Here is a 15,178-nt window from a genome sequence, read left to right as displayed (position 1 = left end):
CATTTGTAAATGTTGTACTTCCTAGTGATTTTATATTTGTTACATACAGAATAGAATTACACGACTATAAGCATGATAAAGTAGCACATGACACTGAATCTATTCCAGATTAAAGTCATGATCAGGGTCACTGGAATCACAGCTGGACTCACCCTAAAAATAATATATGAGCACAACCTATTTTTCTTTTTAAAAACTTTTCTTCAGAAAAGGGTGGAGGCTTAGTTTTTAAAATCCAATGGCTTACTTATTTATGGCTTGAACAAATACATTCATAACATGTATTTTATTGACAAATCCAAAAGCTCGTTAACATTTTAACATGACACCTGTGTGCTTTCCCATATCTTAATTTAACTCTCTCCCAAAGAAGAGACACACTTCCTATGCTGATAACACCCTAGAGGTTAGCAGGAAAGCGGGAAGGGGCATCCTGACAATGCTTTCCCAGTTCCTGTGAGCAGTCCTCCAGTCCCAAACGTATGACATGGGGTAACTTGAATAATCCACCAGTTGAATTGCTCTGTAGCAATGAGTCTTAAAGAAGTACAACCAAAATTAAATTCTTTCCCTCTCCATGATATTTTTTTTTCTCTAGGCAGAGAAATGTACAGGGACGTCAACAGTATCTCCAAGAATAGCGGAAAGTAATATTACTAACTGCAATAACTGTGATTTGTAAATTAGATAAGAATCAAAGAGAGAAGAAAGGGGCTGGATGAAAGGAAGAGAAACCAAACATTCTTTGTGGCAAATACTAAAATAGGTCTAAATAAGTGTTCCTAATTTTTATTTAGAGAGCCTAAATTTCATTTGTATGTATATAATGAACATTTCTTTATATCAGTAAACATGCCTATGTATAAACTATTAGCCTGAATAACATGTCCATGTGCATTTAAAACATATTGCAGAACATCTCCTTCTACACCATAAATATACAGAGGTGTTTTGGTTAGTTAAATGTAAAATTAAAAATTAAAAAAATATACATATAAACTATAGTAATAAAATTTGTACTGAAACTGTGATCTCTTACAAGATACTCTCATTTTCTTTCTTCTTAAAGTATGTAATATTTCTTTTTGCTATCGTCTATGCAGCTGGAAGCAGACTTTAAAAAATTAAGTATAGGGACAAGCACATTGGGTCAACTGGCTAATCCATTTGCATGTGGTTCATGCCACAGCTGCTACACTTCCCATTCAGCTCCCTGCTTATGGCCTGGGGAAGCAGTAGAGGATTGCTCAGGGCCTTGGGACCCTGCATCCGCTTGGGAGTCTTGAAAAAATCTCCTGGTTCCTGGCTTCAGATCAGCTCAGCTGCAGCTGTTGTTGCCGTTGGGGAGTGAACCAGCAGATCTCTTCTTCTCTGTGTAAATTTGATTTTCCAATAAAAACAAGCAAATTTCTTTTTTTTTACAGAGATTTATTTTATTATTTTTTTTATTGGAAAGACAGATACACAGAGAGAAGGAAAGAGAAAGAGAAAGATCTTCCATCTGCTGGCTAACTCCCCAACTAGCCACAACAGTCAGATCCAAGCTATTCTGAAGCCAGGAACCAGGAGCTATTTCCAGGTCTCCCAAGTGGGTACAGGGCCCCAAGGCTTTGGACCATCCTCCCTGCCCTCCCAGGCCACAAACAAGGAGCTGGATGGGAAGTGGATTATCTGGGACACAAACCAGCACCCACACAGGATCCCGGCAGATACAAGGCAAGAATTCAGCCACTAGGTCATCGTGCTAGACTCAACAAATTAATTTTTAAAAAGTTATATGTATATCCTAGAAGATTTCCAAAGATTTTGAGAGCCTAAAGAAGATAATAAAAATTGTATTTTACAGCATAATGATAAGAAAGCAATCTTTGTATGTAATAAAAACCCAAAGAACATAAAATATATTTTATGTGGTATATGTATTTTCTTATTTTTATATGCATATTTGTTAGCTGATAAAGTCAACTAACTCAAAAAATATATATTAACTGCAGTTACACCTACTGCCTTCCAAGATAATTTGGGCCACTTTTAAAGGAGTGGTATAAGATTCTCTTTGGCATTCAAAACTAAGATCATTTTTAAACTCAATAAACTCATAATATTTAGCCATTACCTCTTACAAACTGATAAATGAGAATTTATCTTAAGGACTTGTGGACAGTGTATTGTCAAGCTGAAAACAAAGAATAAATAATGGGACAGGATAAAGAAAACTGAAACAGGATTTCAGTTTCTTTGGTAAAGAAAGATAGAACTCAGATGGAATAGGAATATTTCTTGTACCCCCTCACTGTTGGGGCTTAAGAAACGTTGAAGGTCGAGGGGAGAGCTGGCCGTAGTTCTGTTTCATTTCAGAAGTCTTTGGTTCTGACTTTAATTTTCTTCAGCTTGCATTTGAGAGGCTGAAAAACTGCAAGATCTTGCTCACAAGTGTGTTCAAAATCTTTCTTTTAAACCCACCCCAGCTTTATTTTCTTAAGTGACTTAATCAAAGGTAATTCGAGTTCACATTATTGTATCAATGGCTGTATTTAAAGAGGTCTTATCTGATTTCCATCAACAATTACAGGCTTGCATTTCTTGTTTATATCCATCTCGAAGCTGACAAGGGCCCGGTTTGGTTTTGATAGGAAGTCAAGCCTTCATCTCATGTCAAGAGTCCCCTAAAGCACATTTGTTCTGGTAAAATTATATCTCGGGAATGATGGGTTCTAATACGAAATGAGGATGTGGTGGCATGGGGTGGTCCCTGCCACTTTGTTTGAAAAATAAATTGTGAAACCTCAGTAGTAAATATTTGCCTGGGAGAACACAGTGGGAGGGAAATTACAGTGCTGAGGAATATTGCCATTAAGAGGACTGAAGTCAGAGGTTAACGTAACAGGAGTTGGTCTAGTCAAAAAGGTCCCAGTGGGTTGGCCCACTCAGCAGAGAGCTGCTAGATGACTTTTAACTATTTTTGGCAAGATAAACATCGTATGTCGCTGCCTTTGGGAGCAAAGAACAAAGGTCGAAGACCCAGGGGGATTAACTTCTTAAAAAGAGATACAATATTTAACTTGGCTATCCTCATAAGCCAGGCACTCTCTGGCTTACTTTCCTCAGCGGCGGAATTTCAGGTTTTGTTTTAAACAAATAGACTGTCTTTTAGAAGTCAGAATTCAAATGTGACTGCTGCAAACATAATACCACAAGCAAGGACAGACTATAAATTACATTTTAGAGTCCTACTTATTTGAAGACATGGTGGTCTGGATTGTCCTATGGCTGTGGGCCACCTCTGCACTATTCTAACCAATCTTCCACACTTTGTTCCGTTCCCACTGCAGCCTGGACATGCCTACCACCTGTTCTGTGCACAGCAAACCGGTCTTGTCAACTTTCATGCACCTTCATCACCTTCATAGACTTGGAGCTTTCAGGGCTCCTTTCAGCCCGCCTTCCTCATCATGAGCATCATCCTGTTCAGAAGGTTATTCTTGGCCCAGATTACCTTGCTTTGTCTCTTTCTTGTGAGATCAAATTGGACACAGTAATTTTAATTTTACTGTGCCTTGGTTTCCTTAAAATGACTATAATAACAGTACCAATCTCATGGGTTAATGCCATATGGAGTTAAACTAGGACATGTTCTCGTCTTCACAATTCTCTAATCTTGTAAAATTCTTTTACAAGATTGTAGCAAACCCATGTGGCAAAACCAGACCTGAACTAATGTGAAGTTATTTATAGACTTCTCCCAGTTTGGATGAACCTTTATATTTCAAAATACAAAAGCCATTATGCTTAATTGTGAGGTATTGGCTCAGTGCCTCTTGGGATGTTATATATGTTACAATCATTGTATTGCTGTTTTAGCATGACAAAATTTTAAATTCTAAATTATATCTGACCTCCAAATTCTCAAATGATTTTGCTTAACAACCCACAAAAAGTAATCACAACTCAAAACAATGATTGTTAACTATTTGCACCCTGACACATGGCACACTCTTAGCACAGTACTTTCTAGTGCCATTTATTCCCTTAGGGATCATGCTAGGCTTTTCATAACAAATCTTTGCAAAGTCAGGGTGCTCTTCCAGGCTCACAGTTGGTAGGTGGTGGAAAACGAATTCCAAAACAGTCAGGTTAACTCTCAAGTGTGTGCACAAAATAGATCCATACACTGCTAATACTGAAATATACATAATATTGAAATGTACTAAATCATGCTGTGTGGACCGAAGCAGAGTACATTTCATTCAATTGCTCCTTCTTTTATGATCTTTTTCTCACTGAATTTTATATTGATACACATGCAATCAGAGACAAAACAAAATGTCATATACCAAAATATTGGTGACACGTGTACATAAATGTGCACAGCTCAGTAGTTGAATCTGGTCATAGAATCCAGAGGTACCAGACACTCAAAACCTACTCAATATGCATTGGAGCCAACCTGCAAGTCCTGTGCTACACAGCGTGTCTGTTGTGTTTGTTGCTGTGAAGCACTCCTCTACCCTTTTTTGAAAAATATTTTAATATGAAACATATTTAGTAGTTTTTTTTATTATGTTTCATTTATCAATACAAATTGAGCATCATTCATTTCTTTTATGACTTATGTGGGACCTCCAACTATTAATTGATTAATATCATCTTATATGTCCTATCAATTCTTAATGAAAAATTCCAGTGTACAGAGGAACAAAATATGGTTTTAATTTAGTGCCAATTAAAATAGCCTCTTTGGGGCCTGACACAGTAGCCTAGCGGCTAAAGTTCTCACTTTGCATGTGCTGGGATCCTCTGTGGGTACCAGTTCTAATCCCGGAGGGTTGCTTCTCGTCCAGCTCCCTGATTGTGGCCTGGGAAAGCAGTTGAGGATGGCCCAAAGCCTTGGGACCCTGCATCCGCATGGGAGACCCGTAAGAAGCTCTAGTCTCCTGGCTTCAGATGGGTCCCGCTCCATTTGTTGCAGACACTTGGGAGTGAATCAGCAAACAGAAGATTTTCTCTCTCTCCTTCTCTCTGTATATCTGAATTTCCAATTAAAAATAAAAAATCTTTAAAGAAATAGCTTCTTTCAGGCTTGTAACAATGAGTTCACTTTTAAAATACATAAAATTATCTTTTTGTCTATTAGAATCATGGAATATGTGATTATAACCAACCAAATTAAGCTCTGGTTACTATATTTTTACTTAAAATGACTTCTCACTGAAGTTATGAAGAGCATTTTGATGTGATATAAAAAGCTTAAGAGAGGATTCTAAGTGCTGCAATATTTGCAGTTTAAAATACATTACCTGATGCCTCAAACTATTGATGCTAATGGTCCCACTTTTGCCTACCTCCCAGAACCGACTTTTTGTGCACTCACACACTGTGCATTAGGTTGTATGATTCAATGTGGTCTGTGCATATGAACAAAGTTGGTGAAAACCAAAGCTTTAGAAAGGGACATTTCCACTGTGTCTTCTAAATATTCCACCTGATCTACCATGTTCATGAAAATGCGTTTAAGCTACTCTATTGCAGAAATGGGATAAAATAGAATAGACTTAATTCTTCCAAGTTGGTGTCATCCCAGACCAGACAGCTTTGTGCCAACCCATCAGCTCTTTATAAATGCTTGAGAAAGGTGGTTGATATTAACAAATCCCAGCCAGAAAGTAGATCTGCTAAGTCAACACATAGACTTAAAAGAAATAATAAGTGGTTGCTGGGCCCGGCGGCATAGCCTAGTGGCTCAAGTCCTTGCCTTGAAAGCCCCGGGATCCCATTTGGGCGCTGGTTCTAATCCCGGCAGCTCCACTTCCCATCCAGCTCCCTGCTTGTGGCCTGGGAAAGCAGTCGAGGATGGCCCAAATGCTTTGGGACCCTGCACCCGCGTGGGAGACCTGGAAAGAAGTTCCTGGTTCCCGGCTTCGGATCGGCGCGCACCTGCCGTTGCGGCTCACTTGGACGGAAGATCTTCGTCTCTGTCTCTCCTCCTCTCTGTATATCTGACTTTGTAATAAAATAAATAAATCTTTAAAAAAATATGTGGTTGCTGTTTCAGAGCGGTTTGCATTGCAGAAATAACCATCAGAATTTGTTCTCTCATTTCCCCTGTCTATTGGAACAGATTGAATTTCCATAGCATTTTAAGATTCTATGTTAATTCTTTATATTAACTTATTTTTGAAAAAATATAGCATTTACCTTTTAATATTAACAGTAGCAATTCCACCATGCTGACACACAGTGGTTGAATGCACATATACTTGGCTTTAAACGGGACTAAGCAAGATTCATTAAACTTAAGAGATGCCTACCACGCAGATCAGGGCTTACTTTTCGGTAAAGGGCTAGACAGTAAATACTAACACTTTGGTGGGAAATATGGTCTCCGTCATACCTACACAACTCTGCCATTGTACTCATAAATGACCATTAACAATATGTAAACAAATGGGCATGGCTGTGTCCTTATAAAAATTTATTTACAAAAAGAGATGAAAGCTGGATTGGTTCCACGGACTGTGGTTTTCCAATCACTGATCAAGAAACCACTGAAACCAGACAACTCTGACATTGTTACATGAGAAAGAATGCACAGCAGCAAATTTGCATTAGTATTTGATTTTTTTTCTTTTCCTTTTTTCTTTATTGTGGCAAGAGACACAGAACCTGAGGCTTGCCGTCTTAATAAACTTTAAGCGTGCAGTGTAGTGGGCCCAAGTGTGTGCACCCTGTTGTACAACAGATCCCTAGAGACTGTACATCCAGCATAGCTGAAACACTGTATCCACTGAAAATAATTTCTCATTTCCCAGTTGGTGGCATCAAATATTCTACTTTATGCTTATGTGACCGACTGCTCTGTAAACCTCACAGAAGTTGAATCGGGCAGTATTTTTCTTTTTACGCTTGAATTATTCCACTTGGATCATTGTCATCCAGATTCACCAATGATATAATATTACAGAATTTACTGTTTCTAGGGGTTGAGTGATATTCTGTTGTATGCATCTATTACTTATTATTCTCCATTCATTTATCCATAAATACACATTTTGTTTGATTCTACATACTGGATATTGTGAATATGTTATAATTAATATAAATGTAGACATACCTATATCAGATGTTATTTTCGTTGCTATTTTGGATAAATACCCAGATGTATTATTGTTGATCATCCAGTAGTTCTATTTCTAGTTTCTTGTAGAATCTTCATACTATCTTCAATTATAGTTAGTCTATTTTCCCTTCATGCTAATGATTCCCAAGAGTCTGGTTTTTCAAAAAAATCCTCCCTGACACATGTTCTTTTCTTTTAATTGTTCAAAATGATCATACTACCACCAGAAGATGATGGTGCACTTGCTTCTGGATTGCATTTCCCTGATAATAGTAAAGTTGAGCATCTTTTCAAGTAATAGCTGACCATTTGCATAGCTTCTTTTCAGAAATACCTATTTGTGTTAGTCTTACATTTTTAAGTCAGGTTATTTATTATGGCTGATTTTTTTCTTTTCCATAACTGAATTGTAGGAGTAACAGGAGTAACTTATATATTTAGAATATTATCCCATTATCAGAAAAATGGTTACCAGAGATTTTGTATGATTCTCTATTATGCCTTTTCATTCTGTTAATTGTTTATTTAACTGAACAGAAGCTTTTCAGTTCAATGTACTTCCACTTACTTCTATTTCCTGTGATTTGGGTGACAATCCAAGAAATCATTGCCAAGACCAGTATTACGAAACATTTCCCTATGTTTTCTTCTAGTATTTTTAATAGTTTCAGGGCTTTCACTTAATTATCTAATCCATTTTGAGGTTTTATTTTTTGTATATAGTAAAAATAAAAGTCCAATTTAATTCTTTTGCCTGTGCTATCCAATTTTTTCCAGTATAGTTTGTGGAAGAGACATCCTTTACCCAGGTTTCAAATTTGGTGTATTTGCCAAGATCACCTGACCATTTATGTATGGGTTTATTTCTCTTCTGTGTATTGTTGGTTTATGTGACTATCTTGAAGCCAATACCACACTGTTAAGATTGCAGTTGCTTTGTAATGCTATGTAAAGCCCATGAATGGAAGGATTTCAGCTTTGTTATGTCATTGTGACATATCAGTGTAAACCATTGCTTGTGATGCGTACCATCCATACCAGAGTGTAGAGCCTTGCCATGTTTACAATCCAGCTCCCCATTACTGTGCTTGTGAAGCAGCAGATAATGGGTGAAGTACTTGGATTCCTACAGTTCATGTGGGAGAATAAGTTGCTGGCTCCTGATCGTGGCTTTGGCCTGGTCCTCTGGCTTTTGAGCACATTCAGGAAGTAATTCTGGAGATGAAGGTTCTCCCTCTCTCTCTGTCTCTGTTTCTCCCTCTCTCTTTGTGCTTCTCTCTCTCTTTCTGTTCCCTGTATAAAATAATTTTTTTAGCTATTTGGGATAACTTAAACCTTCATGTGGATTTTAGGGCTTGTTTTCTTTTTTTTTTTTTTCCAGAAAAATGTTATCAGGACTTGGATAAAGATGGCATTAAATCTGCAGATTTGAGTAGTAATGACATTTTTAACAATGTCAAGTCTTCCTATTTGTGAACATGGATATCTTTTTAGCTATTTGTGTGTTCTTTAATTTATTTCCATAAATATTTATAATTTTTAGTATTGCAGTTTTTCATGAATTTGGTTAAGTTTATTGTAAATATTCTATTTTTATAACACCATTTTTGGGTTACTTTCCTAATTTCTTTTTCAGATTGTTAAATGTAGAAGCACAACAGATTGTTGCTCACTGATTTTATACATGAGACTTCGCTGAATGTTTTCAGTAGTTCAAACCCTATGTGCTCACACATACATAATCTTTGGGAATTTTATAAGGTCATAACATCTATAGGCTAACACTTATATTCTCAATATCTGATTTGCTTACCTTTCTCTTTAAAATATATTTATTTATTTGAAAGGCAGAGAAACAGAGAAATAATGTTTCTGTCTACTTGTTCACTTCCTAGATGTTTGCAACAGGTAGGGACAGACCAGAAGCTCTGAGGCGAATTCAGGTCTCCCACTTGGGTGTCAGGGATCCAGGTGCTTGAGTTTTCTGTCCCTCCAGGATGGCATGAATGGCAGTTGGACTCAGGAGTACTGCTGGGACTTGAACCCAGATACTACAGTATGGAATATGGGCACTCCAAGTGGTGCTTAACTTACCCAATAAATGCTTGCCTATCCTTCTCCCTTTGAATATCTGTTAGTTTATTTTAATTTTTATTAAGTACTCTAGCTAATACTTCTAACACTTTGTTTATTAGAAATGGAGAGGAATAGGTATTCTTGCCTTGTTCCTGATTTTGGAAGCAAAAGTTGATCTTCCATTAGTAAATATGCTGTTACCTGTGAGCTTTCATGTATATGATTTTCTAGGTTGAAGTAATTTCATTCTGTTCCTAATTTGATGAAATTTTAAACCAGAAATGTTGAATATTGTCAAATATTTTTATTTACCTATTGAGACAATCATGTAATTTTCATCTTTTTTCCTGTTAATAAACTGCATCACAATCCTGGATTTCCAAATACTGAACCATCCTTGCATTCCACTAATAGCTTTCATTTGGTCATTTGCATTATCATTGCAATGAGATATTGAATTTAATTTGCTACCATTATGTTAGAGATTCTAATCAATATTCATCATTGACGCTAACTTATAATTTTCCTTTTTTTCAATGTCTTTGTCTGAATTTGACATCAGAGTAACGCTGGCCTTATCAAGTGGTTTGGAAGTATTTCCCCTTATTCATTGTTTTGGGATATTTTCAGAATACACTAATCATTGTTCAAAATGTGGGCTGTGTACTCTAATGAAGCCATCTGGCCCTGGATATTTCTTTGGAAGTTTGTTACTACTGATTCAGTCTCCTTAGTAGTCATAGCTGCATGATTTAGTTTTTACATATTTTTTGCTTGGGGGTATTCATTTTATATTATTCAGGTTTTTGCCATGTAATTTTTCATTTTTCTTTTTCAATTTTGTGAAATTAGGTTAATGGATTCTCTTTAGCTGTTAAAATTTTTTACCTTTCTTTTGTTGACTTTAAAATTTCTTTCATTGATTTTTTCCCCAAATGTTTATTATTTTCTTCCTTCTGCTAATTTGGAGTTTAAGTTTTTCTAACTTTTTTATGTGAAAGTGCATATTTACAGAGAGAAGGGTCAGAATGTTCTTCTATCCACTCTCCAAATTGCTGCAATGTCCAGAGATGAGCCAGTCTGAAGCCAAGTGCCAAGAGTATCTTCTGGGTCTCCCATTCAAGAACAGAGTCCTAAGGCTCTGAGCCACCTTCTACTGCTTTCCCAGGCCATAAGCAGAAGCTGAATGGGAAGTGGAGCAGCTGGGACATGAACTGGCAGCTATATGGGATGCTAGCACTGCAAAGTGTAGAATTAGCCAGTTGGTCCATTGTGCTGGCCACATAAAAGGTACTATAAAATTGTAATTTACTCCTGTAAACCCCGTTGTTAATATTGTATTTGCTGCATGCCATCAGTGTTTATAGCATTCATTGTTCTCATTAATGCCAACGTAATTTTTCACTTCGCTTTTGACTTATTCTTTGATCCACTGTTTGATAATATGTCTTAAATTTCCTCATATTTTTGAATTTCCAGTTTTTCTACTATTAATTTCATTTTCTATAATTTTTTGCTATAAATATACTTGATATAATTTAAAATTTCTTAAATTTATTAAGACTTATTTCATGAATAATTTATGAACTATCCTGAAAAATGTTGCTCATGTAGCCAACTATGTAAACAGCCATTGACAGAACTGAATGGAGAATTAGACAGCAAAACACGGATAATAAGAAAGTTCAACACCCCACTTTCAATGATGGAAACAATATCCAAAAGGAAGAACAATAAGGAACCCCAGAACTTGAGCAAGCTAAAGTCTAAAAGGACCCAAAGGGTATGGATACAAAGATATAAAGACACACAGATGTTCCATGCATAAAGTCAGAACACAATTTTTTTAACAACTACATGAGGAAAGTTCTCCAGGAGTGGTTCAATGATTTATTTTATTCTACTTATTATAGTTCCCTTTTATTGATTATAACATTTTCATGTATCATTTTCTTAAGAATGCTTTGAAGTCTATGATGTCTTTGAATTCTGTCAAGTAACTCACAACTCTTCATATCTTTAGGGTAAGTTTCTCGCTGTTCATTTTGTTCCTTTGATTGGATCATGTTCCTTGTTTCTGCATGTGCTATGCAACTTCATATTGGAAACTTCTTATTGGAAAAAAAAGAGAGACACCTCTCCCTGTTTTTATGCAATGGCTATATGGTAGAAAATATTTATATCTATCATTGCAGGGTATAGGAGCATCTCACCCTGTACTGTGGCTCCATATCATATGGATTTATATGTGCAAGTTACTAGTTAGGATTTACCAATTTGTTTTGCTGAGTTCATAATATTTTACTCCCTCCAGTGCCTGCCTGCAGTACTGCAGCTTCTATGGAGATAGCACAAACCACTCAGCTATCTTCCTCTTAGTTATTCTAGTCTTGTAGAATGCAAGGGTCCCAGTGGTACATTTTAAATGGGGAAGACAGTATGTTGGGCAGTCACGTGAAAAGCTACAATGCTGCATACATTCTGCATTCTCCTATTCTTTCTTTTAAAAAATAGGATGCTGAACTCCATAGTACTCAGGGATTACCATAGGCTCTTGTAAGCAGCACTATACCACCCAGCTCCCTTAATGTCACAGCAACACCCAGCATCTATAAAAGGTGGAGCTCGTCCTTGCCTCCAGAGAAACGAGACATAAAAAAATCTTTGGCAGATGCCTAAAATGAAGAATGATGGATATGTGTTCTTCACTGAGAAGATGGGAATCGGAAGGTTGCTCCCACTCATTGCGTGCTGAGCTGTGGGAGGAACTCTGGCCAACAAGCATGGGATGGTCCAAACCCTGCTCTTTGTTCTCTGCAGTCTCCCTCATGATGCCCTCTCCTGTCAGCACTGAGTCTCAAGCAAGATAGAAACCAGCCCCGTGGGCAGCCCTCTGAATGTCTAGACATCAGACACATCTTCTGAATCCTTCCTCGGGGAAATGTTGCAGGAGAGTCCTCTCCAGATCACACCACACAGAAACAGTGGGAAGGACTGTGGTAAAAGGACACCATACATTGCACAGCTAACTCTACATTCCTTGTATGGTATCTGCCCTGGGCGCAGGAGCTTCTGGACTGCTTCCTGGCTTTCTCACGCAGTGAATTATTTCAGGCATTGTTGAGTTGTCTCCTTGGGAGGAAGAAGGGCTGACCTTTGTATTCCACTGTCTTTGTGACATCGGCCCTGTCTCTGTTTTGTTTGTTTTAATTGTGAATCATAATACTTGTTTGAGATTTCTACCATGCATAAAAGTACCCTAAGGAAATGAAAACTTATCAACATGAACAAAAATGGGAGTAATAGATACAAATGGAACACTAAAACATAATGATTGCTTTATTCCCCGTACCTGCTCACAGTTTCCAATCAACTCATTTTATTCCACACACTGTTAAAAACAAAGCATTGCTTTTTAAATATAGGATCAACAAATATCCATGTAAATACCATAATGATTTTCCATACAGAATTTTTAAGCCTCATTAGTCACAAAACTACCAATTTGCAATCATATCTCACATTCATGTGGTCCATATGCTACAATGAGCGTCGCTTTCATTTGTGTTCAATAAATGTTTGATAAATGAGTACAAGATTGTATAAAATGAGAACCTTCTCCCCCGTCCTTCCTATTTTATCAATGTGCTATAAAAGGTATCAGCTGCTAGATATAACATGGTCCCTCCACTGGCAAGTTGGAATTAAAAGTAAATAGTCAATGATTGCAACTTTGCTGAATTTTTACTTTAAGTAGCACTATATTTGGTATTCAAAACTGCTCAAAACTGTCTCAAATAGTTATGCTTGTAACACTAGGCCCTAGCAAAACAACAGCTTTCCTTTTTTGTTTTATTGATAAGTATTTATAAATTTTAAAAGGAGGAAACATCTCAGTTACAATAAAAAATTCAAACATCATGATGTAAGATATACAAATAATGGCAAAATATCAACCTGGATGTGACCCTCATCTCCATTAGTTTTAATTATAAGATGTTATACAAATTTTCTAGTGTGCGTCAATTTCCCGATGTTGCGAATCTATAGAATGTAATGAGGTCTAGTTTCAAACTACCTGCCCTCTGTCTGGATAGGCTCTACTTCCACAATCTCTTTATACACCACCCTCCTCCCACCCCCATTTCTATCTTTGCTAAAATAAAGGCTTCTCTACTTTAACTAGTCATCTCTTCTTTGAACCCTAAAACCTAACACCGAAGGTAAAGGCCTAACCTAATGCTGTAGAAACCCAGGATGAAAGCAGAGTCTAGTCCATGCTGACTTTTCTCCTTTACTGTCATGTCTAATTAAGTGCCTCTCCCTTCCAGTTCTCTCCCTGAAGTTGAGGCCACTTTCCACAGTGCTCCTGGAAGATCCCAAGGTGAGGTGACTGAGGCCCCACAGAAAACCATTGGAGAAAGGAGACAACCAGAAGTTAACCAACCAATCCCTTTATTGAGTCTAAAAGTGAAGTTTTATACAGGAAGCCCAAAGCATTAGAAACAGTCACCCAATTGATTCACTCCACCCCTCATAGCCACCAATCAACTTAAAGGTCAGTTTTAGATACAATCCTTCCTAATGAGAGCAATCTACAAGCCTGGCCTGACCACAGCAGCCCCTAATTGGCCCTTCCTTTCCCCACTACAAGGTGGGATCTTCCATGCAGAGGAAAATAGGATATGTATATCTTGTCCCAGGCCATCTGTCAGCCATCAGGTCAAAGCAAGGTCTCAGTTTGCCAAGCCACCTGCTGGTTTTCTGTGGGAGTGGGGCAGTGTGTTGTGCCCTCATGACGCCCTGCATAGGCCTGGAAGGCCCAGATCCATGGATGACTACCCACATGAAGTGACTCACTTGGGCCTGGAAGACATCTTTCCAGAACCCCCTCACTCCCTACTTACAGTTTCTTGTTTCTCTGCAGGTTCATAGCCAAGTATTTTTGTCAGAGCTCATCACTGCATACAGCAATGAACCAGACCATTCACCCTGTTTGACAGGTAAGAGAATGGTAATGGTCTCCCCAGGGCACATTGGGGCAGATCAGCCATGGTCCCTTGCCTCTAGGAGTTCTAGGGTAGGCCTCACACCTCCCTCCCTTATGTTCAGGGAACTAAAGGATGCCTTTGGAATCTAACGCTGAATGGTGGATGTCCTGCTTTTGGGGTGAGGATACCTGTCTCCAAAAATGTGAATCATTCTTTTCTCCAGGAAGAGTTTGGTTGCATAAGGCTTCTTGAGGGATGCCCTAACAAGCAAATCTCCTACCTCCTAGCTCCATTCTGCTAGGGCCCTGGGTTCCAACATTTGTCATCTATTACAAATCTGTGCAGGTTTGAGCCTAAATGGAGAGATAAGGCCAGTATTTACTAATTTTTCTCTGTACTAAAGCCACATACATTGGATAACAATTCTAAGTGGCTGAATTTGGCAAGTTTGATCTCCAAATTCTTCATGATCTTCATGACTTTACACAGAGAAATTACAAATGGTTTGAGGTTCCCTACCCAATCCTATGTATTTTTTCCATCATTGCCATTTTTCTGTCATCTCTCTGATTCTCCTCCGCAGGCATCTTCCTTTTCCATCTGAAGATGTGCCTCTCTGCTCTGATGGATGCTCTCCCCTATCAAACCTTGCTATCTCACCCTGTCTCTTTGTCTCATATCAAAACTTCTGTTCTAGTCATCTTCAGTCATATATTCAGTAGGGTCAGCCAAGGAAAAGGCACAAAAACCACAGTGAATTCTGAACAACCTGAATCTGAAGACTATTTGGTGCCTAGCATACTTCTGCCTTTTCCTTCGCGTTATCTAGTGGCAGTCAAAATCTCTTTGCCACTATTTCTTATTCTCTCTTTTAACTGTGCCACATTGGCATCCCCCTCCACTTTTTCTTTCAACCAAAGTCTCAGGTCACACTCATGCAGGAGTTTCCAAAAGACTCTGAAGAGATGATTGCTCATAAAACCTTGAATGACTG

This window comes from Ochotona princeps, chromosome 5 (genome assembly GCF_030435755.1).
Source record: "Ochotona princeps isolate mOchPri1 chromosome 5, mOchPri1.hap1, whole genome shotgun sequence".
Classification (NCBI taxonomy): domain Eukaryota; kingdom Metazoa; phylum Chordata; class Mammalia; order Lagomorpha; family Ochotonidae; genus Ochotona; species Ochotona princeps.
Note: the sequence above shows the minus strand (reverse complement) of the source record.